The 25473-nt window shown below is 39.7% G+C and overlaps 1 protein-coding gene across 2 annotated transcripts in view; it reads right to left on the bottom strand.

Moving 5' to 3' along the window:
• The window catches only part of ADGRB3 (adhesion G protein-coupled receptor B3), an 886492-nt gene that overhangs the window by 775077 nt on the left and 85942 nt on the right, over nt 1-25473 (bottom strand). The gene's annotated exons all lie outside the window — the stretch shown is intronic.

Here is a 25473-nt window from a genome sequence, read left to right as displayed (position 1 = left end):
TGTAACTGAGCTGTTGAAGATTATGGAATCTACCCTTGAGTATTACCTCCTCCCTTCCACCTCTCCTCCTAGAAAGGTGAGAGCCCAACAAGGACCAAAAGGAAGAAGACAGGAGAACGAGAGAGGACTGCATAGCCACAGCCCTTCATCAGCCAAGAGGCAACAGTGTGTAGCATTCCTCTGGGTGGTGGGCAGCATTTCAACCCTGACGAACAATGATGCCCATGTTTCCTTCTTCCTTTTGGCTCCACAGTGCCTCTGTATTGGATGTGTGCTAGATGTGTGTCATAACACCAACATCTTAAAATGCAAATTTCTAAAGGAAAGAGACATTAGAGTGTTTAAATTCTATACAGCAGCACAGACATATATATAGAAACAAAATGCTACTCCTCTTGTGGGATTAATTTCATTCTCTTTCCTGATGTGTTATCAGCCTCTTATCATGGATCATTCCAGAAGTCTAGGGAATGGGAATGACTTGTACAAGATCAAGATTCATTGTTTACAGTTAAAAAGCTACTAAATTTTTAAGTATAACATTACTACTGTACATTTAATTGAATGTAAGAATTTAGATATGTACCTGATTCAGCTTTGAAAAGATTTTAAGTGCCAGTCATTTATAAAGATAAATAAGACAATGGCCCTATTTCCCCAAACTTTACTGTTTAATCACAGAAGGAGACAAGTAAACAAATGGAATAGAATACAGTCTTATTTCCAAATACCAATTGCTTTATTCTTCAAGCATCCTTCTGCTACCAGACTATAAACTTCTCTAAGGCAAAGGCAATTTCTTATTCATTTTTATATTCCCAGAGCCAAGGAGACGGCTTTTACCAGTTCATAACTTGGCACAATAGATTTTTGGCTTCTAGAAGTGGGATCCATACTATAAGAATAAACAGGAAAAAAATGTGTATTTGTAAATGGAGAATCAATAAAGCAAGGAGAAAAGCCATTATCTGACTATGCTTCCCTCAGCATGGCACTGATGTTAACTGCTCTGAAAAGTGCTACCATATCAGCAACAGTAATTGCAAGAACTACAGTTGAACAATAATGGAAACTTTGGCCCTGATTCTGTAAACAGTGTGGGAAATAGATTCTCAGGGACTCTTATGCCTGCATAAGCTAGCTCAGGGCCCTTCACTGCCTGCCCCAGAGCACAGAAGCCCCTGGGTCTCCAGAAGTCAGAGACATCCCTCCAGGCTCGGCTTCATGATGGTCACTCAGACCCCCCCACATGCAGCTTTCATCTGCAGCGTCCACCCCAATCTCGAGCACTGGATAGGGCGCTCTGCATTGGAGATTACTTGGTTGAGAAATCCGATGGTGTATGTTTCCTTAAAATGACCAAGGTTCCTAGGAGAAACAGGGTCCTAACAATAAATAACAAAAGCTCATGGATTCATCAATACCTCGATACTGATTCCTAGGGTGAATTGAGCATTTAGAAAGGATTTTAAGTTCTAGATGACACTTTCCAAAGAGACATTATATTTTCTGGATGACTCGTCCAAGAGGTTCCAGGGACTGACCTCTAGACTGAGCATCAGCAACACCAACGCTTCTAACAAGGGGAGCTTCCAGGGCAGCTCTGCTATCCAAGGGTGTGGCCGGGGCAAGGCAACCAAGTGGATGGACAAGAATTCCCGTGGGGAGACTAATATCCCCATTAATGCTTTAAAAAAAAAAAAAAAAAAACTTGATTACAATGCAAAAATGTTCTCAATTTACTTCTAGTTTAATGTTTGAATTACTCTATGTGTTCTTGGCCTACCTGAGAGTGGCTTAGCTTAGTATGTTTCTCCCTAGTGGAAAGGAGAAAGGTTCATCAACGTCTATTAACGGAAAAAAGAAAAAAAAATAGTACACTGTGGAATTCTGGTTTCAGTAAAAACTTCTGATAGTTCTTTTGTCTCACTGGGAGCTACACACTATTTTGCTCATTTAAGTCAGAGCTGCACAGCACTGTTTAGTGATTAGGTTCAGGGGCCCTGGGGTCGAGTGATCCTGTTGACTCCTGCTCTGTCTCCTGCTGACTGTGCCAACTTGAGCTTCAGTTTCCTCACCCGAGAAATGGGGCAACAACAGGCCCTATATCCTAGGGATGCTGTCGAAAACAAATGACATGAATTACATACATAATTTAGAAGAATGCCTGGCACACAGTGCTATGAAAGTGTTCATCTCTGTGCATTTGTGTGTTTTTGCAAAGCAAAATATTTTGAAAAGCAAAGTAGACTCTATATTGTCTAGAAATTCAGTGGCTGCGAAAAAGATGACTTCATGGTTTCAGAAAGGTTTTTTTGTTTTTTTTTTTTTCAGTCCCACATTGCTAGACGGGGAGAGGAGGACTTTGTGGTATTCATAGACAGCCAAGCACTCAATTTGCATACAGAAATCCAGATACAGAAAGACGTACTACAATATTACCCAATATCATCTGGACACAGAGTGGGAAGTACGGCTCTGGGAGCTACCAGACAGCAGCAAATATGTTATCAAGCTGCAAAGGAAATCAAAATGTACTTTAAAATGTCCCTTTGGTGTACTCTGTCAATATTTTATTTTTCAAAGAACACAGCCTATCTTCTAGAAATTTCATTAATGTGTTAAACCATCAAAATGTCAATTTGAGTGAAACTTACAAGCAAAAAGCCATTCTCATAGAAGAGATGGAAAAATCAAATCAAGTAAAATTCAATAAAAATGCCCAGATAAAATCAAAAGAAAAAAATTTATATTAAGCTTCTGACAAATACATGCCTGATTATTTCATTCTCAGAAACTATTAAAAGTTCAACAGTCCTCTTGGCGAAGGAGCTCAGCTTCACTTGGAGAATTGTTTTTTGTCATCTGATTGAAATGACAACCATTTTATCACCAAGAAAGATGTGTCAACTAGTTGGATGCAGTACACTTAAGGGAATTCACAGAAACCATTCCTAGCATCAATTTCTAGCTTTTTCACATTAGATTTTTTATTTCCAAGGAATGTCTAGAGAACTAAAACCTCCAATGTTCCTTGTAAGACAAACCTTATGACCCTTCAAAAGTAAACTGAGAAAGTCCCAATGATAGAAGACACAGAATTGTAGTAACTCCTTACAATGAAAAACCATTCCTTAGCCTAAAAAGTGAGTTTTGGGAAAAGAGGGTTAAATTACAATGTACCGCCACAGATTTCTGTCTGTACTTCTTTTTTGTTTGTTTTCCCTAATTTTATGGAACAGTATTGAAAATAATTTGGAAAGTCTCTTTAAAAACAATCCAACTAGGAAAGAGCATCCTGCTGATTACATTGTGTTACCATTTTTTAATAACCTTTAATGCTCTTTTTTTTTCAAAAATTATGTATCTATCTTTGGCTGCACCGGGTCTTCATTGCTGTGAGTGGGTTTTCTCTAGCTGTGGTGAGCAGGGACTACTCTGCAGCTACAGAACATGTATTTCTCGTTCTAGTGGCTTCCCCTTGCTGTGGAGCAGGGGATCTAGGGTGTATAGCTTCAGCAGTTGTGGAGTGTGGGCTTAGCTGCCCAGCAGCAGCATATGGAATCTTCCCAGAGGAGGGCACGAATCTGTGTCCCTTGAATTGGCAAGCCAATTCTTAATCACTGGACAACCAGGGAAGTCCAAATTTAACGTTCTGATGACCTTTGATAATTATATTAAATGATATATGCTTCTTTAACCTAAAGGATTTTTTAAAATTTTTATTTTATTGGCGTATAGTTGACTTACAATGTTGTGTTAATTTCAGGTGTACCAAAACATGATTCAGTTATTCAAATAAATGTATCTGTTCTTTTTTCAGGGGTTTCCCCAGTGGCTCAGTGGTAAAGAATCCATCTGCAGTGTAGGAGAACCAGGTTTGAGCCCTGGGTCGGGAAGATCCCCTGGAGAAGGGAATGGACACCCATTCCAGTATTCCTGCCTGGAGAATCCCATGGACAGAAGAGTTTACAGGGCTACAGTCCAAGGGGTCCCAAAGAGTCAGACACAACTGAAGTTACTGAGTATGCATGCATGCACATATTCTTTATCAAGATTTTTCATTTCTAGTCTTAAATCAGTTTGCTAGGAGTTTGCAACTCTGTCATTATGGGCATTTTGGGCAACAAATAGCAAGCCTGGACAACAGTTCCAGGACTCTGAACGCTGTAATAAGGAATCATGGAAAATCCAAGCTGAAAGGGGACTGGACATCAGGGTTCACAAGCTCAAGCCCTACAGAGGCCGTTACCTGGATACATGACAACGGGACCTAAGGTAACCTAGGGGGAGCATTTCTGGTTGAAGAGATTACAACTCCAACAGGTATGTGGGTTGTACCAAACAAGTCTTCAAGGGACTTCAAAAGATCTGTTTCAAATGCTGACCTAGTGCAGCAAGATAACTAAGGCCCACAGAGTGTGAAGGGTCCACGGGCACAAAGTACCACACCTGGGGTCAGAATTCAGCTTTCCTGAATTCCACCCCAATGCTCTCTCTGCTTTATCTGTTTCTTCTGCTAAAAGCAATGCATTCTGCTCCATTTTTAACACATAAAAAGCACAGCAGGTCTAATGAGAAGACACAGAAGTCCAGAATCATATACAACAAGAAGTCAAAGGCAGTCCTCAAAAATCCCACAGCTCTAGGAATTTTCTCATAAAGATTTTGTATCTTCCATAGTCCGTATCTTGAAATAGCCAAACCCCTCAAGTACAAGAGTTCCCTTGCCCTGTCCACACGGTCCATCTAAATTCAGCCCAGCAGTCTCAATTCCTAGGAGTCCAGACTGAGCTTCAAAACAGATGGCTGGAAACCATGCAGAACATTTCTGCAATGACACAGCTCATTTGTTTTTCTCTGCATAGAAATGACCTCTATCTTTCTGTTCACGGAGTAATGGATAATATACCAGACCAGGAATCAAGAGGATGATTGCAGAATTGGTTTTACAACTGACTGTGCACATTCTGGACAAGACCCTTAACCTTTTTCATTCTAATTTCCTTCTAAGTTGAATAGGTAGATAAGGTAATCCATAAAGTCTTTTTCTGTATCCCTCTTTTGTCTTTATGTGGGTGTACATACCTTTGGGTGAAAAATATTCGCACAGATGACAACAACGAAAAAAACTTTCTAGCAAATAATCCTCATTGCTGCTGTTGCTGCTAAGTCGCTTCAGTCGTGTTCAACTCTGTGCGACCACATAGACGGCAGCCCACCAGGCTCCTCCATCCACAGGATTTTCCAGGCAAGAACACTGGAGTGGGTTGCCATTTCCTTCTCCAATGCATGCATGCATGCTAAGTCGCTTCAGTCGTGTGCGACTCTGTGCGACCCCATGGACAGCAGCCCACCAGGCTCCTCCATCCACAGGATTCTCCAGGCAAGAACACTGGAGTGGGTTGCCATTTCCCTCTCCAGTGATCCTCACTAGAGAAAATCTAATCTAGACAGCATCCCTCTAACACTTACACTAACTCAACAATCTGCCTTTTACCCACAGATGTTATGGAAATATTTATAGTCAATAATATGAATAGCTTCTAGCTGCCAAAACCATAGGCCTCTGTCATAGTCTTGATTTTCTTAGACTTCTGCAAAATTTAGCACTGCTATTCGTCCTCTAGTTTTCCTTTATTTCCATCTTGATGTCTGTGACAACACTCCTGGAATCTATTTCCTTAATTAATTTACTTTCAGACTCTCAGGTCCTTTCTGTCAGCCTTCCCCTTAAACTTCTGTCAAATCTTCCTCTTCTCACCCTGTGCTGGCGACAGACTCACCCCTCCTCAGCATCAGCACTGCTATCTGGAGATACTAATGATTCTCAGATCCGAGCCCCTCACTCTGTCCTCTCTCCTAAGAGATCCTCCCAACTGCCCCCTAAATGCTGCACAGTTCAGTTCAGTTCAGTTGCTCAGTCGTGTCCGACTCCTTGCAACCCCATGAACCGCAGCACGCCAGGCCTCCCTGTCCATCACCAACTCCTGGAGTTCACCCAAACTCATGTCCATTGAGTCGATGATGCCATCCAACCATCTTATCCTCTGTCATCCCCTTCTCCTCCTGCCCTCAATCTCTCCCAGCATCAGGGTCATTTCAAATGAGTCAGCCCTTCGCATCAGGTGTCCAAAGGATTGGAGTTTCAGCTTCAACATCAGTCTTTCCAATGAACACCCAGGACTGATCTCTAGGATGCTACACAGACAATGCTGCACAAACAACTGAAAACCTGCCATCTAGCAAACAGGTCTTTGGTTCGCATCCTCCACATCACCCAAGCTAAATCTACGGCATCATTCTCAAGTTGTCTTGTTCTTAGTTCTGACATCTAGTCGGTCACCAATTCCTTTCAATTTGTGACAAAAATGTTGAAAAACTCCCCTTCTGGGCACTGTCTCCTGACTTTGTACTTATCTTCAGCATGTGGATAGCTACAATAAGCCCCTAAATAATTTCTATCATTCTAGTTTTTCTCCCGTCTAACCCATCAACTGAACTCCTTAATTATCATTCTAACACAAAAATCTGATCATGCCACTCCCACTGCCTTAAAAATTTAGGACTCTAAACTCCATGAAGTAAATCCTAAAACTCTCACTGCATCCTATGTATGTGCACAGTCGCTCAGTTGCATCCGATTCTTTGCAGCCCCATGGACTGTAGCCTGCCAGGCTCCTCTGTCCATGGAATTTTCCAGGCAAGAATACTCGAGTGGGTTGCCATTTCCTACTCCAGAGCATCTTCTGGACCTAGGAATTGAACCTGTGTCTCTTTGCATTTCCTGCGTTGGCAGGCAGATTCTTTATCACTTTGCCACCTGGAAAGATAATGCATCCTATATCATCCTTCAGATTCTAGACTGAGCCCCCATTTTGCTTCCTCCTGCTTCTCCAGTGGGTAGAGGGGCACAACTTTACTCTTCTTGAAATTGTGATGCATGATTCTATTACACTTTCCTTGAATGTCACATCCCTCTGCCTAGAATACTCCAACCCCTTCCTAATCTATGAAGCTTTCTTAAGCTCCCCAAAGCAATTGATGGCATGATTCTCTGACTCCAGCAGCACAACCAGGAGATCTGACAAATATAAATATATTCATGGAAACTAAAGATTGAGGGAAAGAGGAGAAGGGAGTGATGGCATATGAGATGTTTGGATGGCATCAGCGAATCAATGGACATGAATTTGAGCAAACCTCGGGAGAGAGTGAAGGACAGGGAAGCCTGGCATGCTGCAGTCCATGGGGTTGCAAAGAACTGGATACAGCTTAGTGACTGAACAGTAAGTCAGATTATTACACATTAAGGTAGCACCATCAGTGCTGGGATGTATAGCGGCTGCACACGGCTGTGTGGCAGCACTTGTAATGACTGTATTTCTGTCTAGCGTACAGGCCATGTCTAACCGTGGTGTGTACTCCCTCAACTAACAAACTGCCTAGGCACCTTCTCCATAAACTAAAGAAAATGGTTCCTGGATAGTTTCTTCCCAATGACCAAAGTTAAAATATAGAGATAAATTGGAAAGACTCTTCCTAAGAACTCATAAAGAACTGTGAGTTTTTAAAACTGCGAGTTAAAAAAAAAATTAACCTTTTAAATAAAATCTGTGCATCTTTGTTATATGCTCTAGCCTGAATCTGCCATGATCATAAATCTAAAAAACAAAAGGACATACAAAGTCAGTAATCAGTTCTCTTCTTTTGACATGTAAAAGTTCAAATCAAAATTTTATAGTTATTTACAATTTTGTGCGTGTGTATGTGTTTAAAGACGTGTTGGTATCCAGGAAGTAGAAAAGCTTGTTTTCACCATGAGCAAGAATTATTAAATTAGACAGTTTTTCCCAGGACAATGAGCTATTGAGATTTAGAGAACTGACCTACAGTTGACCGATATTTTGGCCATTCCTAAAAGTCAATAAAAGTCCACTGAACCTCTAATTTAATTTCATAGTCCTCATTTTGCAGTTAAAATCTGTTTCTAGTCAGAAATTTGGAATCCATGCTGACTAAAAAGAATCAGTATATGAAATCTGAACTTCTTAAATGTGATTCCAGGACATCTGTACAGTTCTTGAAAGTATTTTTCAAGACTTCAGTGTTTATTGGACCAGAACATAGTAAGAAAAATATAAAATAATCAACCTGATAAAAACAACCTTTCCACTTACACTATTTCCTGAATACTTCACATGCAGAAGCTTAACTACATTTTAACATTCAGGTCAAGGTTTCTCAACCTTGGCACTACTGGGCTGGATATCTTTTTGATGTAGAGGGCTGTCCTCTGCATTGTACAATGGTTAGCACATCCTTAAGTGGCACTAGATGACAACAAATGTCAGTACTTCTCCCAGGTGTGACACTCAAAGATTTCTCCAAACGTTGCCAATTGTTTTCTAGGAGGCAAAATGCTCTCCAGTTGAGAATCATTGCTTCAGATAGTGAGCAAATTGGCTTCTTTTGGTATCCACCATATAGCACCTCATTTAGCACTTAATAGGTATTCAATAAATAGTTCCTGGAATAAATTAGTAAGGTGAATTACACTTAAGACTATGTCATATTCTATCTCAGCAATCCTATAATTATATATGTCTTAGCCCCAGTGAGTATCCATGGCCTCCCTAGTGACTCAGAGGGAAAAAATCTGCCTGCAATGCAAGAGATCTGCGATCAATCTCTGGGTTGGAAAGATCCCCTGGAAAAGGGAATGGCAACCCACTCCAATATTCTAGACTGGAAAATTCCATGGACAGAAGAGCCTGGTGGGCTACAGTCCATGGGGTCATAAAGAGTTGGACATGACTGAGTGACTCACACTTTCACTTCACCTTAGCTCAAGGAATATCCAGTCCATATATACTGATGAAAAGTGAGCGACCCCCGCCCCCCACTCCTGGGAATAGTTAAAAAACCAACAACATTTGACTTCCTTATGTGTAAGTATACTGCTAGGACTTCCCTGGTGGCTCAGACAGTAAAGCGTCTGTCTACAATGTGGAAGACCTGGGTTTGATCCCTGGGTCGGGAAGATCCCCTGGAGAAGGAAATGGCAATCCACTCCAGTACTCCAGGGATTGCCTGGAAAATCCCTTGGACAGAGGAGCCTGGTAGTTACAGTCCATGGGGTCGTAAAGAGTCAGACACGACTGAGCGACTTCACTTTCCTGTGTGCTGTGTAATTTTTTATCTGAGCGAGACCACCACTTACCATCATTCATCTTCAGAGATTACAGACTCCTCGTGCAACTGGGAAATAACATTGCCTTCTGAGAGTTAAACCGTCAAACCATCACTGAGCAGATACAACAGAAGTCATAGAAAGTCATCTTAAAGGGGTCAGATGTCTCCAAGACTGGCAGACCTTGGCTGCAACTTCACTGAATGTATTAACATCAATGGAAGATGCCAGGGGAGAGAGAGCTGCTGAAGCTGGGAAAACATCTTGAAGGTAACCATGGGGTCGGAGCAATCCAGAGACTGACTACATGTAGTGTAGCTCTCTGCAAGTCACATCTTCATATTATGGTTTTACAAGTAAACTACACGGGGAAGCAAATTATTAGAAGTTTGCTTGTTGAGCATAAAATCTGAACAAAAGAAGTTGTTTATACAACAGAAAGCTTAATATCTGCAAACACTCTTATTTGAGTATAGCCTTAGCCACAGGCAAAAATTCACCAGATGAATGTCACCATAGACAGCCCTCCAAAGACCACAGGTTGCCCCCCAAAAGCACGGTGCCCTATGGGCCTTTTCTGCAAGTAATTTCTTTCTTGGGGCTTCTAAGATATTTTTCCTTGCTTTTTAAAACTGCTTGCTTGTTTTCTTGGCTCATTTATGAATGAACATCATCATATGCAAAAATTAAATATAGACAAGGTGGGGTCACTCCTTATATTATCTTTTAGGAAAGAAAGAATTGATTTCTATTTGAGACATTACACACTGTCTCATATTACAGGGCAATTTCTAATCACTATTTTTTCAAAATAAAGAGCTGTTTGGGAACACACGCCAACCTGAAATGAGGTCAAGCAGTGACTTTGAAACACAGAAAGAACCTGATAGAAACAAATTAAACAAGGGAAAAAATTTTAACACAAGTCATTATTCAAGGCACTATAACTTCATCTTTGAATAGTAATAACATTCTGGGTACCTATGAACATATATCTCACGATCAATTTTTTAAATCCCTACACTATGCAAATTGATAGCTGTGGTTTGCACTGAAATTATACATAGATCCAAAGAGTGCTGTATTTCAAATAATTTGGTAGGAAGCAATCATATTGTCAATCTACATTATATAACTCACAAAATAACCTGGGTGATGATAACGAACACATAGCTCTGCACAAGATGCATATAAAAATTGCTATTTCATAAAATATGAGTGGAGAAATTATAATAAAATTTTATTGCATAGTTAGTCACATTAATAAATATGATGAGTTAAAGAGATGCTTAATCTATATTTCTAAATGTTTATTCAATGTGTCCTTCTCTTTCTGATTTAAACAGTTTCACAGTGGAAAGGGAGAATTTACCTAATATTAGGGGATGGTACCTCTTTGAGCTCATGGATCAATTTATGTACGGCCTTCCCTTCTGATTTACTTGGATGACTTAGAGGAGACCAGAGCACTTTATTTTACATACATACATACATATATTTTAAATATACATATTAAATGATAAGAGATGCTTGCATGGGAAGTTGCTTTAGTTGTGTCTGACTCTCTGCGACCCTATGGACTGTAGCCTGCCAGGCTCCTCTGTTAATGGGATTATCCAGGCAAGAATACTGGAGTGGGTTGCCATGCCCTCTTCAGGGAATCTTCCCAAACCAGGGATTGAACCCATGTCTCTTATGTCTCCTACACTGGCAGTCATGTTCTTTACCACTATTACCACCTGGGAAGCCCCAGTGATAGAGATACCTATCAGTTCAGTTCAGTCACTCAGCTGTGTCCTACTCTTTGCGACCCCATGAACCGCAGCACGCCTGGCCTCCCTGTCCATCACCAACTCTCGGAATTTACCCAAACTCATGTCCATTGAGTTGGTGATGCCATCCAACCATCTCATCCTCTGTTGTCCCCTTCTCCTCCCGCCTTTGATTTTTCCCAGCATCAGGGTCTTTTCCAATGAGTCAGCATTTTGCTGACTCAGGTGGCCAAAGTATTGGAGTTTCAGCTTAAACAGTAGTCCTTCCAATGAACACCGAGGACTGATTTCCTTTAGGATGGACTGGTTGGGTCTCTTTGCAGTCCAAGGGACTCTCAAGAGTATTCTCCAGCACCACAGTTCAAAACCATCAATTCTTCAGTGCTCAGCTTTCTTTATAGTCCAACTCTCATATCCATACATGACTACTGGAAAAACCACAGCCTTGACTAGATGGACCTTTTTTTGGCAAAGTAGTATCTCTGCTTTTTAATATGCTGTCTAGGTTGGTCATAGCTTTTCTTCCAAGGAGCAAGCATCTTTTAATTTCATGGTTGCAGTCACCATCTGCAGTGATTTTGGAGCCCCCAAAAATAAAGTCTGCCACTGTTTCCCCATCTATTTCCCATGAAGTGATGGGACCAGATGCCATGATCTTAGTTATAGATAAATACAAATGTGTTCAAAAAACAATTCAGACAATGACTGCAGCCATGAAATTAAAAAACGCTTGCTCCTTGAAAGAAAAGCTATGATGAACCTAGGCAGCATATTAAAAAGCAGAGACATTACTTTGCCTACAAGGTTTCAGTCAAAGCTATGGTTTTTCGAGTAGTCATGTATACATGTGAGAGCTGAACTATAACGAAGGCTGAGCACCTAAGACTCGTACTTTCAAACTGTGGTGCTGGAGAAGACTGTTGAAAGTCCCTTGGACAGCAAGGAGATCAAACCAGTCAATCCTAAAGGAAATCAACCCTGAACATTTATTGGAAGGACCGATGCTGAAGCTGAAGCTCCAACACTTTAGCTATGTGATTTGAAAAGCCAACTCATTGGAAAAGATCCTGACGCTGGGAAAGATTAAGGGCAGGAGGAGACAGGGGAGGCAGAGGATGAGGTGGTTGGATGGCATCATCAACTCAAAGAACTCGAGTCTGAGCAAACTCTGGGAGACAATGAAGGACAGAGAAGCCTGGTGTGCTGCAGTCCATGGCATGGCAAAGAGTCAGATATGACCGAGGAACGGAACAGCAATACGTAAAAGATCTATATATAGGTATATCTACATCTGTAGATACCTACTAAGATTGAGTTGGAAATTCAGGTAGAAGCCTCACCTAATTTGAAGAAGAGAAAACATTCAGAAAGCTTGAACGCCATATTATAATGACCAAGACATGAAAATGACTGCTACAAAGGAAAACATCATTCTCATTTTTCCAATGTGAGCTTTGTCTACACTGGTTGACATGACAATTCTAAGAACCCCGTGAAACACAATATTCAGTGGATGTTTGACTGCCCTGCTTACTCTCCAAAGTAACATCAGGAACAGCATCCCTTCCACCCTTCTCTTCATGTGCTGGACAGGGCTCTGAAACAGGTACATATGCTTGATCAATCCTTTAATTTGTACTTTTCCACACCTACACAGTTCTCATTAAATGCATTCATGGCACAGGGAAGTTTAATTCAAGTTCAGTGAACACAAGTGCAGAGACGATAACTACACGTGTGAGAGCCCCCCTTTCTTCACCACCAGTGACAATGCACACAAGCCCTGGGCCAGCCTCTCCACCTCCTTCTCACTTTGCCTTATGGTTACTGTGCGTGCAATCTTAGCACAAGCACACAAACTCACACATATAATTTATGTGTGAATCTTTAGGTGTCTCTAATATCCTTCTTTCGTGTCTATCTTGGCACATTTCATCTTTGAAACATGCCAGTTCTGGAAATGCTGAAGAACCCTAGAAAAAAAAATGCTAACTTAAAGACTTTTTATCTGTAAGAGTGGTGGTCTAACTTCTGAAATCAATTTCTTTGTTTAATATCCAAATCATAGAATTCGTAGCCAAAATACATCTAGGGATCATAACAGAGGCTTAAGAGCTATCTTGTCGATTTTCAGTTAATTCTTCTCTCCCTCTCCCTCTTATGCAGGCAGTTTGTCTTTGGGCAGGACTATTTTTAAACCTCTATGTTTTCCCTCTGCCTACACGGTCCACTATGCCTCAACTAGCTATCATATATTAACTGTGTATTAACTTAAATTAAAATTCAGTTATTAGGTTACACTAATCACATGGCAAGTACTCAACAGCCACTTGGGCCTATGAATTTGAAGCACATACAAAGAATACTGTCCAACATCACAGAGAGACAGAAGCACTGAATGACACCAAGGACAGGGACTCAGACACAAAGTAAGGCAGGAATGGGAAAAGGCGTTAAGTCTGTATTATCTTTGCTGCCATAATAAATTTATTTTCCAACTCTTTCTTCATTCTTTTCACCAATTATTTTATACAGACTGTGTCTATGCTCAGTGGCTCAGTCGTGTCTGACTCTTTGAGTCCCCATGGACTGTAGCCCTCCAGCCTCCTCTGCCCATGGATTATCCCAGTAAGAATACTGGAGTGGGTTGTCATTTCCTCCTCCAGGGGATCTTCACAACCCAGGGATCGAACTCACGTCTCCTGTGGCTCCTGCATTAGCAGGCAAGATTCTTTACCATTGAATCACCTGGGAAACCCTTTATACAGCTCACAGGATAGCAAATTTCTACAAAACATTCTCTTAAACACTAATACATAATTAGTATTCTGTATTATATACAAATACAGCACATATTCTTGCTCTGGGTTTGCCAAACTCTAAGAAACCATGTGGTAACTACCTGACTTTGAGGACCACTGGCCCCTGTTGATACTACTCAGCTCTACTGTCTTAAATGATGTGCCATCAAATGGGCACAGCTATGTTCCCAAAGAAAGGCAATGCCCAAGAATGCTCAAACTACTGCACAATTGCACTCATCTCACACGCTAGTAAAGAGATGCTTAAAATTCTCCAATCCAGGCTTCAGAAATACGTGAACCGTGAACTTACAGATGTTTAAGCTGGTTTTAGAAAAGGCAGAGGAACGAGAGATCAAATTGCCAACATCTGCTGGATCATGGAAAAAGCAAGAGAGTTCCAGAAAAACATCTATTTCTGCTTTATTGACTATGCCCAAGCTGTGTGACTGTGTGGATCACAATAAACTGTGGAAAATTCTGAAAGAGATGGGAATACCAGACCACCTGACCTGCCTCTTGAGAAACCTATATGCAGGTCAGGAAGCAACAGTTAGAACTGGACATGGAACAACAGACTGGTTCCAACTAGGAAAAGGAGAATGTCAAGGCTGTATATTGTCACATTGCTTATTTAACTTATATGCAGAGTACACCATGAGAAACGCTGGGCTGGAAGAAGCACAAGCTGGAATAAAGATTGCTGGGAGAAATATCAGGAACTTCAGATATGCAGATGACACTACCCTTCTGGCAGAAAGTGAAGAGGAAGTAAAAAGCCTTTTGATGAAAGTGAAAGAGGAGAGTTAAAAAGTTGGCTTAAAGCTCAACATTCAGAAAACGAAGATCATGGCATCTGGTCCCATCACTTCACGGCAAATAGATAGGGAAACAGTGGAAACAGTGTCAGACTTTAATTTTGGGGTTCCAAAATCACTGCAGATGGTGACTGCAGCCATGAAATGAAAAGATGCTTACTCCTTGGAAGGAAAGTTATGACCAACCTAGATAGCTTATTCAAAAGCAGAGACATTCCTTTGCCAACAAAGGTACGTCTAGTCAATGCTATGGTTTTTGCAGTGGTCATGTATGGATGTGAGAGTTGGACTCTGAAGAAAGCTGAGCACCGAAGAATTGATGCTTTTGAACTGTGGTGTTGGAGAAGACTCTTGAGAGTCCCTTGGACTACAAGGAGATCCACCGGTCCATTCTGAAGGAGATCAGCCCTGGGTGTTCATTGGAAGGACTGATGCTGAAGCTGAAACTCCAATACTTTAGCCACCTCATGCGAAGAGTTGACTCACTGGAAAAGACCCTGATGCTGGGAGGGATAGGGGGCAGGAGGAGAAGGGGACAACAGAGGATGAGATGGCTAGATGGCATCACCGACTTGATGGACATGAGTTTGAATGAAATCCGGGAGTTGGTGATGGACAGGGAGGCCTGGCATGCTGGAATTCATGGGGTCACAAAGAGTCAGACACGACTGAGTGACTGAACTGAACTGAACTGATGTTCTCATAAAATATAATTTATAAACCAGGCATGGGCTAGATTGCCCACAGACCACATTTTCCCAACTCTGACTCCAGTTGATGGATAAGCACTTACATAATAGGTATACAATTCTATATAGATGTAAGATACACTGTGGTAAATGCTACTGCATGTTCAGTATCTTTAGGAAACTTAGAGTTGAGAGACAAATTTTGATTGAATGAACTGGAGATTTCCCAGAGGAGGGGAGATACAAAATGGTCTTGAAAGATGAACATGAGCTCAGTGAGTAAATATGAAGAGAAGGGGATTTCAGGAGGAGGAAACAACTTGCAGAAAGGCTTAACAGCACAGGACTTGCTCAATGAGTTGGCGGCAGATCACTGTAACTGGAGCTGACAGAGGCACTGGGACACATACTAGTAGGAGGCCATCAGGCTGTCTAAGACTATTCCAGGACGTTCTTTCCTAGCATCAACAGGAAGCAGGATTTCTCTAAGTGGTCTATGGCTCAGCTGCATCATCTCTGTTGTTTATTAAAGTTTATAGTCATGGCCCCAAGCCCCCAAAATGTCAATTTAGTGGATTTGTAGTGCTGCTTAGAAAGTTCTATTCTGAGCAAGCACTGCTGATTCTGAGACACATTTTTTACATGTGAGAACCACTGACATACATGGTTAATTAAAATATCTTTAACTGCAATTCCTAAATCATTTAACACAGGCTGAACAATTTTAACATTTTACATGGGCTGAACATTGAAAACAAGCTGAAGAGTCTTAGAATTATTATTGAGCTTGTTTCCAGCCTTCATCCTCCCTTCAATGAAATTCAGTTTACTCTTCACTGTTTAAAGGAGTTTCAAGAAGTCTCTCCTCGAGCTAACTCATTTCAATTCACTGCATGAGCCTGTGTGTACTATATCACTCCACTCTACAGATGAATTTTTATAGTTTAGCTATTCCCTGTTCCAGGTTTCAGTTTTCTGAACTGAAATAACTCCTTAAAATGACTCTCGCTTGCATCCCTTACTCACATGTTCTTGATCAACTGATTTGTCCAAAGGAATTTTTCCATAAAACATTCTTGGAGCTTATTGTACACGACACAACATTACTGGAGTTTATCGTACATGGCAGAAATACACTATGCTTTTTATTAATTCACAAAATCGTAAGAAAAATACAGTTGAACTCCATAGCTTCATTAAAGATAGCTAGTGATGTGAAGACCTCTCTAATCAATAAAAATCCATCAAATCCCTTAAAAAAAGAACAACTTCTTCCGGCCGTCTCTTGGTACAAAAGCTCTCTTGGACCTAGGTATCTTCCAAGTAGAATCACTTTTCCGTAAAAGCATCACCTTGCTTATCTACATTCAAACTCGTTTTATCTTACCCCCTCAGGAAAACTTTCTATAAAATAAATTCATTTTAATCATTTTGAACATTTAAGACATTTATAGACCAAAATTTGTTATGATGGTGTAGCATTCTAAAATCGATCATTTTTAAGGCAAAGGCTTTCATTTGAATTGGAGAAACTAACATCTGCAACCGGGGCTCTAAATTTGAAATTATTATAAAATACAGTGAATTATGTATAAATCTATTGCTATAAGGACCTTCTTAGGAGCTATGTATACTTAACATTTAAAACTGTTGATACAGCAGAATTAAGAACTTTCCTTAAAGATGGTCCTTTATTGAAAGGCTGTTCAGGCAAATTGAAGCATTTATAAATATGTTCTAAAACACAGTGGCACTTTTTAAAAAAGAAGGTCCTTTCAAACAAAACATTCATGGGAAGAACTTGAAAACTGCTGAATATACCACATAGAGAGATAAGCACCTAAGTGAGATGTGAATAAAGCCTATCACCAGGTCTCTTCATGGAAATAAAGAACATGAGAAAATTAATCCTATAATAAAGAAAAACATTTGAATCTTAAGTTTACAGGCTCAGAGAAAGTAAATCACTTCCAAAAGTCAGAGCTTATCTCTAGGAAACAGGAGGGTAAATTGTTTTGCTTAGATGCAGACTCTTCACAAACATCCCAAATAGTCTAGCGGACTCCCCAGCAAGAGTTAAAAGCAGGGATGAGCTTGAAAAAGTTTAACATCTGGTTCTCCTGGGAAGTGAGGAAGTAGGAAGCTTGGATTTGCAATGTCTGCCAATTTCTGTGGTATAAATATTCCTAGTGGGTGATTTCAAGCCACCAGTATGAGGTCACTGAAAGTGGAGTCAGGAAGAAATGCCAGCTCTGTGAGCTGGTACACAGTGGTTCCACTACACCTCTAGAAAAGAAACCAAGATTAAGCTGTGACACTAATTTTAGCATGTCCAAATGAATATGGAAAATGCAGTCTGCATTATAAGACCAGTAAAACACAGGTCCACAATTGAAGGGGATTTTTAATATCTCCGGGATTCTTTCATGAGCATGAACATACTAAGTCGCTCAAGCAGTTGATCAAATAGAATAATATTTCAAATCTACTAGACTGTACTTACATATACAGTACTTTTGAATATATATATGTATACACACACACATATATGTGTGTGTGTGTATGAAAGTGAAAATCACTCAGTTGTGTCTGATTCTTTGTGACCCCATGGATTATACAGTCCATAGAATTCTCCAGGCCAGAATACTGGAGTGGGTAGCCTTTCCCTTCTCTAGGGGAATCTTCCCAACCAGGGATCAAACCCAGATCTCCCGCATTGCAGGTGGATTCTTTACCAGCTGAGCTACAAGGGAACCCTAAGAATACTAGAGTGGGTAGCCTATCCCTTCTCCAGGAGATCTTCCTGACCCAGGAATCAAACCAGGGTCTCCTGCATGGCAGGTAGATTCTTTACCAACTGAGCTATCAGGGAAGCCCTATGTGTATATGTACATGTATGAACTGTTCAGTTTTTTTGTTGTTTGTTTGTTTTAGTTGCTAAGTCATATCCAACTTTTTGTGACCCCATGGACTGTAGCTTATCAGGATCCTCTGTCCATGGGATTTTCAGGGCAAGAATACTGGAGTGGGTTACCAATTCCTTCTCCATGTATATTAATACATATTATATATTCAAACAAAATAAACAATGAAAATTTACCCTACAGCTTAATGAAGCTTCCCTGGTAGGGTGGCTCAGATGGTAAAGCGTCTGCCTGCAATGCAGGAGACCTGGGCTTGATCCCTGGGTCGGGAAAATCCCCTAGAGAAGGAAATGGCAACCCACTCCAGTATTCTTGCCTGGAAAATTCCATGGACAGAGGAGCCTGGTAGGCTACAGTCCATGGGGTTGCAAAAAGTCAGACTCAACTGAGCAACTTCACTTTTCACTTTAATGGAAGCAGATGACTAGATTAACTCCAGGTGTTTCCAAGGCATTGTTATAGAAGAATGGTGGTATAGTCACTGGAAGAAGCACAGATTTTAAAATCAGAAAGACAAATTGGAATGCCCTAATTATCAATCATGATTTGTGTAACCCTGAACTCATTTGACCTAGTTGTACCTATGAGTTCCTGTATTTAATCTAGATAATGCCAATTCTGATGGGATTATGCTTGGCACTAAGAGCTCATAAAGGTATAATGCCTAAACTGTCAACAAGCCCCAAAAAACACACACATCAACACACACATTCCAGGAAAGAGTACTTAATCTCCACGTTGTCTACCATTAGTCATTTCTGCTTTTACTTCTGGATGCCTTAATATGTCAAACAGCTTCTTTTTTACAACACATGAGTTCATTTGTTTTGTCAGATGTAGCCAATACTGTCCTAATAGAGACCAGTAGGAATAAAATGGCTGATTTATAGGATCCTGGTGAGATTTATCACTATACTCGTAAAGCGCTGAGGGAAATGCCTAAAATACGTTATACTAGGTGCCACACATTTACCAAAAACTTCCGTCCTTCCTTTATACATCTGGAAGGATTAGTGGCAGAAAGACTATGCATGAGAAAAGGCAGGGCCCTAGCACAGGTACACCACGTATTAGTCCCATGACCTTCTCCAGCCCCTCAGTTGTTAAATTATTTAATAGAATCCAGTATTATCGACTGCAAAATATGATTGTGAGAATTAAGCAAGAAAAAGCAAGTGAAAAGGTCTTCAAAATTGTTGGTGCTTGATAAACAACAGTAAACTTACTTCTTCAAGGCCGCCCCTACATAGATGGGCACAGAAGCTGGATAAAAATACAGTCGGCTCAAGGATGTACTGTACAACACTGAGAATATAGCCAGTGTTGTGTAATAACTGCAAACGGAAAACAACCATTAAAGATAATAGAAAGGTTAAAAAAAGATTTTTAAAGAAGAATCAATGAAATTGCACACATATATATAACTAAACACACACAGAAATAAAAAACAGTGAAAAGCAAACTTGGGATAAAAAATTCTGCAGAGCTACCAACTAGAGGCTTATAGAGACATTTACAATTCCTGGTAATTCATTCAAGTCTCTGATGCATTTCTATGCAGAGGATGTAAGGTTTATTAATATTAAAGCACATCCAATTATTTTATCAGTTTACAGCTTTGCCCTCCTACCTGCTCTTTGCCATGAAAGAAATAGCCTCAAGGTCTTGCATTTTTTTCATAAATAAATATCATTTATTTAACGCATAAGTTTAATGATAAAAATTTTGTACACTTTGCTAATACACTTTGTATGCTTTAACTCATTTGATTCCTTACAATTTCAAATGTGACATGAGTCATATTAAGCTTATTAATATAACCAGATAATATTTTACATATTAACCTTATTTTGTAATTCCTGAGAACTTACTTTCCAAGGATTACATAGCTGGAACTGTCAAAGAAACAGAAAAGAATTCAGATCTAACTCCAAAGTCTATATATCTTCAAACACTGACTACAGTATAATAGAAGGCATTTTAAAATTCAAAAAACCAATGTTTTTATAGTTCCCCATGGCTTAGAAATAACTCATTGCTATTCCTCAGACATGCCATACATCAAACTACAAAATATATCTCCCATAAGCCTGCCATTTTACAGACTTTTCAGTATTTTCCCCTTTATCCTGATTGCATGTACATTTTAAATTGAAACACCCTCCAGACAATATCTCAACATGCCAACTGTATTGTGGTACACCGAACATTCCATCAAGCTGGGTTTTCCTATCTGATCATTATTTTTCATTGCTACTTTCCAGAATGTGTACGAGGGAAAATAAACAAAGGAACCTAAGTGTGGTTAGTGCACACCTGTGCATCACATCCCACAACCACCAACTGGTGATAAAACTTTTGTGTAAACACTGACAGCAGTGCCACATGACTTGGACAGAATGAAAAATACCATGTTTAATAAGTTTTAGACAAAAAGGTCTTTCCATAATTGAAATTCTATTTATTGTTTTGGATATAGCCTCTCTTCTATCTTCTTGTCTTTTGGAATCAAAGAGAAAAGCTGCCTAGACTGCACTGATGAATGCTCAATTTTTTTGAAAATAATATACCATAAACAATAACTTTTTCAAATTCGAAGGACTGTATCAGAAATTAGAGCCTTAAGTATAGATTAAAACCACACAGGCACTCAAGTATTTTACAGATGTTCCCAAGCAACTGCTTACAGAATATAAATAAGAACAAAAGTACAAAATGTTTAGACTCTATGTAACCAAAGAATACTCTTTTAGACATCACTTAGCAAGTAGTTACTGCCCTACTAATGAGCAGAAATCATTCCATAATGTTCCTTCCACTGAAAACATATTATTCATATTTTCAATGTATAATATATATTATATATCTGCAAATAATAATATAAAAGTTTTAATGCATTAAATGGATATAGACAAATTTTATTGGGATTAGAGACATGAATTTCAACTTTCTAGATGTAAAAACCCAATTTTAACTTCAATTTCGGTTAGATACGTGAACACCTAGACAGAAAGCAGTTGCCTTTGTTAGCCTTGGACTGTTCCAACTGTAGACGCCTGCTGGTAGCTTATAGCACAAGGGCCAAAAGCAGGCCATCTCTCAACAACAAGGCTGGCAATGGAAGACTCACAACGGGTAATGAAAGGAGAAGTCAAGTTGGCAAAGCAAATGCTAAAGTAGAGATGAGAAGTTTCTATTTGATCCAGAAAGCAACAGATAGTCAGAGACAGAGACACAAACACACACAAGGTGCAGAGATAGAAAGACAGGAAGGCAGAAACAGAGCAGTCACTCTGGACAAAATGCATACAGGAGTCCGTCTGGGAATGATCTGGTTATCATATAAAACATACCTAATAATTAAAAAACATGAACTCCCAGGGTACCCAGTGGAAAGGGAACTGGAATCTCCCAGGTATGAGGGCACAGTGTTTCAGGGGGAGAAGGTAGAACAGTATCTGGCTCTATGACCCAGAACAACATTCTCTGAATGATTTGTTCACAAAAATTGAAAACTGTGGAAAAGTGCCCAATCCATTTACCTCTGAGCCTTTCTGTTTCCATCAAGGTGTCGTTTTGTTATTGCTGTTCACACCACATGTTATCTATAATTAGACCGTAAAACTGAATTTGATTTGAAAGAAAAGGCTGAGAAGTACAAAGTATCTGCTGATTCAAAATATAACCTTCAGCTATTTTTGGTACAAGGTAGCCTTAATAATCCAAAAACAAGAACAATTAAAAAAAAAATTCTGCCAGTGTTTGAAACCCAAAGGTATTTAAGTTCATACAATAACCAAAATCTATAAAGTTCCAAAACTAATTCATAAAAATTTTTTTCTCATTCTTCAGCAAAACCCATCAGTATTCAATAACATTTAATTTAAAAACATAAAAATTTTGAACTCTGAAAGTTAAAGCTGGCAAACTGCTTCCAAGGAAGAAAGCGGTATTTTTAACTATTATTAAGTGACTATTCCAAATAAGTGATTAAAGTTGAGACTCATTACTATCCATGTAAATCGGAAAAAGCAAAACCCATTCAACTAGTCTAAACAACCAAAATCACAATTTACTGAACTTCCATGTTTTTCTCTGTTTCTTCTTGTCTCTGTAGTTCTCCTTTTCCCCAAGTCCTTCTTCCTATATTTCTACCTCTTTGTCTCTATCCATCCTCATTTTCACAATACTCTATTTCATGCCCTCTCATTTTTATCCCTATATTCCTTCTCCTCCTGAAATTCTGAGTCATGCACGGTACTAGTATTAAGAATATAGATTCCTAGTGATTTTGAACTGGTAAAATAGAATACGCCCCAGGCAAAAATTCACATTTGCATTCTAGTGTTAGAAGTAGAGCTATTAAAATGCAAAAAAAGTACGAGTTAAAAAATGAATTTTAAATAGTAACTACTGAAATGCCTGTGGTGAAGATCAAGACCAAAATTGCTAATATAGCTGTGCCCTTGAAATTGAGCAAGACCCTAAGAGGCCTTGCCGATGACAAATCTTTGAGTCCCTTTGCAGAAACGAAGACCCTAGCCCAGGTGGAGGTTGCTGATTACACGTTAACACTAAGCAGATAAGACTCCAGACTGTTTGAAACCAGAAACACCACCCTGTTACCTCATCACCAACCGACAAATTTATGATTACCAAAGAGTATAGCAGTGGGGGGAGGGGTAAATTAGGAGTTTGACATTAATAGGTAACATTAATACACATAAAACAGGTAAACAACAAGGATCTACTGTAGAGCACAGGAAACTATATTCAGTATCTTATAATAACCTATAATGGAAAAGAATCTGGAAAAGATTTTATATATATATATTTATGTATCATATGTATACATACCATATATATGTATTTATAACTAAATCATTTTGTTGTACACCTGAAATCAACACACTGTGAATTAACTATAATTCAATTTAAAAAATTATAACTTTGAAGAAAGTCTAAGACCTGCAACGCTTGTCCCAAATCTTGCCATTAAAAACCCTTCCCTGAAACCCATTGGCGAGTTCAGGTCTACTGAGCAGTGTCTGTCCTTCTCCTTGCTTGGTGCCCTTCAATAGATGCTGTACTTTCCTTCCCCACAACTCCATGTTATGCCTTGCCACACAGCCAATGAGCAGATCCAAGTTCAATTCAGTAACACTAGTCACCAGAAATTGCTACCTCTTTAAAACCTTTAAAAAAAAAAATTTTTTTTTAACCTCTGCTGAACTCGACAAGTTGCAAAATAATGATACTCCACATATAAATTAAGCCTCTGTTCGACTTCTATTTCATAAAAAATCTTGTGCACTTAGAAAGTCAATGAATGTATTAAAAATATTTTGGCCTCAATTATTTTTGAAAGTCTAATTCATACTTTTAAAGGACATTTACCCCGGAGTTATTTTTTTTGTTTCCATAGCATAATAGTTATGCCAAGGACAGACAAAATCTTTACGATATAGTCACATTAAAGTTATTAATAAATTGGAAGACTGGGATAGACATATACACACTACTATATATAAAACAGATAACAAACAAGAAGCCCCTGTATAGCACAGGGAACTCTATGCAATACTCTGTAATGGCCTACATGGGAAAAGAAGGTAAAAAAAGAGTGGATGTATGTATATGTATAACTGACTCACTTTGCTGTACAGCAGAAACTAATACAACAGTACAAATCAATTCTATTTCAATTATAAAAAACTACACCTTTCCAAACTAATGTATTATTGTAAGACAACTACACTTACATAAAGAAAAATAAAAATTAACAAAACAAACAAAAAATACGCCTTCTCAAGAAATCACATTTCCCTTAAAAGCCACTCCTTCCAACTCTATCTCATTAAGTAAGGTATTTTCCCAGCATTTAGTTCACCATGAAAAAAGAACATTCATGCTAATAAGGGACAAGAAGCATGTTTCTTAGGGTGATGTCATGATGATATATATATGCGCAGATATAAGTTGGGTAGTGACTAGGGCCATGGTTGTGAACTAATCAGAAAGGCTGCAGAGAATGAAAGCAGCAGTGGGCCACAAGCACTCTGGACAGGAAGGGTTAACAGCTGACCCAACAGCCAGGTCAGCCTCATTCTGCTGGAGCCAAAATCTCATTGGCTTTGCTGCTACGCTGGCTGAGCCCCAGATGAAAACCAGAGGCTGGCAGAGGCACCAGTGCAGGAAGTCAGTCGTGGGGAATAGTAGAAAGCGCACTTAGCTCTTATTTCAATTTGAATTAAGACTTCAGAGGGTATGCATCTCTATGATACTCATTATTTACTAATTTTGTAAATTCTGTTTGCTTTCCTATGAACTAACCATAAAAACTCATGTAAAATAGAAATCATCTTGTGTTGTTTATAAAAAAACTGCCTGGTGAAAGAGGGATTTGAAATTATAAACAGTTTACCAATCTTCTGGAGGGGAAAGGAGTCCAAGACAAAGAAAACGCTTGAATAGGTGTAAAAGAAGGAGACAGAAATGCAAGCAGTTCACAGCCTTGGTGGAAGGAAGGAAACAAGGCCCTGAGTTGTGGATCTGGGATCTGGAAAGATAATGATCATATCAACTGTCTTCATTCACAAAGATGAAGAGACCTGGCCTGGGTGGGAAACAAAGAATATACAGCTACAGATGGAGAATCCTGGGGTTAATTCACAGCAGTGTGAGGGGTCAGAATGGAGAGCAGGAAAGACAACAGTGAACTTTCTCACCAAAGTCTTTCGTTTATTTCAAGAAATGGAAGGGAAGGAGGAAAGACAAGGAGGTCCCAGAAAGCAAACTACTGCAGGAGACTGGGGTGAGGCCTCTGCTGCTGCTGCTAAGTCACTTCAGTCGTGTCCGACTCTGTGTGACCCCATGGACAGCAGCCCACCAGGCTCCCCCATCCCTGGGATTCTCCAGGCAAGAACACTGGAGTGGCTTGCCATTTCCTTCTCCAATGCATGAAAGTGAAAAGTGAAAGTGAAGTCGCTCAGTCATGTCTGACTCTTAGCGACCCCATGGACTGCAGCCTACCAGGCTCCTCCGTCCATGGGATTTTCCAGGCAAGAGCACTGGAGTGAGGCGTCATTGCCTTCTCCTGGGGTGAGGCCTCAGGAAGATTTAAAACGATCAGTGCACACATCTGGGAGTTCAATTTCCACGAAGTGCAGCCAGCTGAACCTAAGGTAGGGGAGGGATGGGAAGCCTGCCGGCAGAGCCATCCCCTAATCTAAGGCTCTGAAAGGAAGGTGGAAGCCAGGGATGCCCTCTGATCATT

Source organism: Bos taurus, chromosome 9 (assembly GCF_002263795.3).
Source record: "Bos taurus isolate L1 Dominette 01449 registration number 42190680 breed Hereford chromosome 9, ARS-UCD2.0, whole genome shotgun sequence".
Lineage (NCBI taxonomy): Eukaryota > Metazoa > Chordata > Mammalia > Artiodactyla > Bovidae > Bos > Bos taurus.
This window is presented reverse-complemented; position numbering and strand designations above follow the sequence as displayed.